The following is a 3,232-nucleotide window of genomic DNA, read 5'->3' as shown; positions in this document are numbered from 1 at the left end:
CATTTGTGCTGTTGTGCATCATTCTCCAAATTACTACTTGTTTGACCAAACATTACCACATCAACAAACCAAAATTTTTCTACTACACATTCCTATAACAAATATGTTGTGTATAAACTCATAAAACATGCCTCAAATAAAGAAATATAAACATTACATGTATATGAAATAGAATAATTATGAACCATATACTTTACTAAATTTCAAACATATTAGACAAAGCAATATATAACAAAATAATATATTTATGCATAAATTGTAGTTTGTTTTGAAAAAGATAAACACAATTTTAACAGATTAACCACTAAAATTGCTATTTGTTCAATTTGATTTGTTGTTTGAATCAGACTAACAAGATGATTGACTTTTGATTAACCCAGTTAAATGTTCAGGTCTGATTCGATTCTCAGAATTGTTATATAAAATAAAAATATATTTTAAGCAATGATTTTTTCTGTATTAAAAATACTTGGTTGTTATGTGCATGATTGTTGTAAATGGATCAGGATTTAAACGGTGAGAGTGAGCCAATGAAAGGCATACAATCTCCACTATCAATCCCGTCAATCCCATCGAGGTTTGAAACAATTGCAAATTCCAACAAGTGGAATAGTGTAGTAAAAAAAAGAAGATCAAGAAGAAAATAGGGATTCAACCAAAAGGTGAAAAAAGAAGGAAAACCAAAATAGAAAGAAACAAAGAAGAAAGAAAAGATGAAAAAGAGAGCAGAAGTAGGAAGGAGTAACCAAAGGGGTACGTATCTACTAGTGAGGATGAGATTGAAAACCAAGAGATTGAAGCAAGCAAGATATGGAGGACAGAATGCATACTAGGACTCACCACCATTGATGAACACAAGGTGAAAATGTACCTCATCGATGAACAACCCAAAGAGAAGACAAGAAGGAGTGGTACAACCGCAACAAGAAATAGAGGAGTCAGAAAAATGGCAAAAAAAGGTGGTGTTTCTGTTAATTTATCCAAATGATTGGACTCTGGAATTGTAGAGGATTAAAGAGTGGGAAAAATTAGTGGTGATAAAAAACTTGGTGAGTAAAAACTGTGTGAGAATGGTAGAATTAGTGGAAACAAAGACGGCTAGAATTAAATAATACAAAGTTAAGAGGATGTGGGGTAACATTGATTTTGAATGGCATATGATAAAAGCTGTTAATAATGGTGAGGGGCTGTTACCTGTTATGGGTTTAGGAGAAAGCATTCTTTCAAGTGAAACAAAAAGTTTCAAGGGGAGAATATGGATCTGTTTTGTTGGAGAATTTGTAGAGTTAAAAGAAAATATGTTGTTGGTTCTTGCCTATGCAGTAAGTACAGTAAGAGATAAAATAAAATATGGGATGAGGTGCTGGCTATGAGGGACCAAGTTAATATTCCTGCTATAGCATTTGGAAACTTTAATGATGTTATGTTACTGATCCGAATGAGAGGAGTAGTAGGTTAGTATGCAATGCGGGAATGCAACAGTTTAAACAATGGCTGCAGGATATGGAGGTGGTCGAATGCCACTTAGTGGGCAAAAATTTACTTGGAGGAATAGTAGGAATGCTAGTAAACTTGCCAGGTTTTGTATAGACCTGAGATGGATACAAAGACTAACAAAGATAAAGGTGAGGGCGTTGAAGTATGCAAAATCTGACCATGGCCCACTAATTCTTGAAGAAGATTTGAAGGATTGGAGTCCAATCACTTGCCTATTTTCATTTTCATTTTGTTTGGATGCTATTCTATTTCTCTCTGTTCCATATTAATTTTCATTTTGAAAATTCAAAAATTTATAAAGTAATATATATTTTTTGTGCTAATTCATAAAAGGAAAAGTATATGGAACCAACTAATAATCAGTCAAGAATGGAACAATATAATTAATTATAATTAGTTTTATTAATTTATAATTTAATTTATTTTTTAAATTATTGCTGACCATATTCAAAACATGAGGGAAGATACGTTAGTGTTAGGAGAGAATCACGGAACAGATGCTTTGATTAGTCATTAGTTGGTTCTATATAATTAATTATGTTTTATTAATGCCTAACACATGAAACATAGAAATCATATCCAAAACCATCCAATTTACAAGAAAAAGAAACATCCGTGTGTCTATTAGTAGCAACATCCGATTAAAGTCACCGATGCCTCTGGTTTACCAGTTGGCTGATTCTTGGCTTATACAGAATTGGTTCCCTAGCATTGTTGTTCATAAAATAATATATCCATGTATAGTTTGTATTTAGATCAAGGTTTTGAGGTCATCGAACTGTTCTAACTACTGATTTACTATTTTACTAGTTTAACCGGTTCGACTGTAGACAATACAATCTAACAATATTACAAGTTTACAGCAACTCAATAATCTCAACATAGATAATTAGATACAGTGATACACAATAAAAAAATTAACTCAAAAACTTGGTGGACGAAATTGTGATTCCCTTTTTTCTTGTAATTGGATTTATAAAAGATGTATACTCTGAGGGCATTGTTTATTTTCTTCACAATCTCGTTCAACTAACCAGCAAGTGTACTGGGTCGTCCAAGTAATAACCTTACGTGAGTAAGGGTCGAATCCACAGAGATTGTTGGTATGAAGCAAGCTATAGTCACCTTGCAAATCTCAGTTAGGCAGATTAAAATAGTTTATGGGTTTTCGAATAATTAATAATAAAAAGAAGAAATAATAAAAGGGATAGAAATACTTATGCAGATTCATTAGTAGAGGTATCTTTTAAGTATATACAGCTGCTGCATGGCTCAAGGACGCCTGCTCTCCTACTCCTTCTACTCAATCTTTCTTACTCCTTTCCATGGCAAGCTTTGTATAGGGGTTCACCATCAACTGTGGCTACTTTCATTCCTCACGGGGAAATAACCTGTGCGGCTGTCACTCGCACAGCTAACCAGTCTGGAGGCATCACCCATGGCTGATGGCTACATCCCATCCTCGCAGTGAAAACTATGCTAACGCACTCTGTCACAGTACGGCTAATCACCGGTTGGTTCCCGCTCCTACTGGAATAGAATCCCTCTTTTGCGTCTGTCACCAACGCCCAGCAGGTTAAAGTTTGAAGCACGTCACGGTCATTCATGATCGGAATCCTACTCGGAACACCACAGACAAGGTTGGACTTTCCGGATCCAGATGAATGCCGCCAACTATCTAACTTATACCACGAAGATTCTGTTGGGGAATCTAAGAGATACACATTCAAGCTCT

The sequence above is a fragment of the Arachis duranensis genome, chromosome 9 (genome assembly GCF_000817695.3).
Source record: "Arachis duranensis cultivar V14167 chromosome 9, aradu.V14167.gnm2.J7QH, whole genome shotgun sequence".
Taxonomy (NCBI): Eukaryota; Viridiplantae; Streptophyta; class Magnoliopsida; order Fabales; family Fabaceae; genus Arachis; species Arachis duranensis.
The sequence above is the reverse complement of the archived record's forward strand: the minus strand, read 5'-3'. Positions refer to the sequence as shown.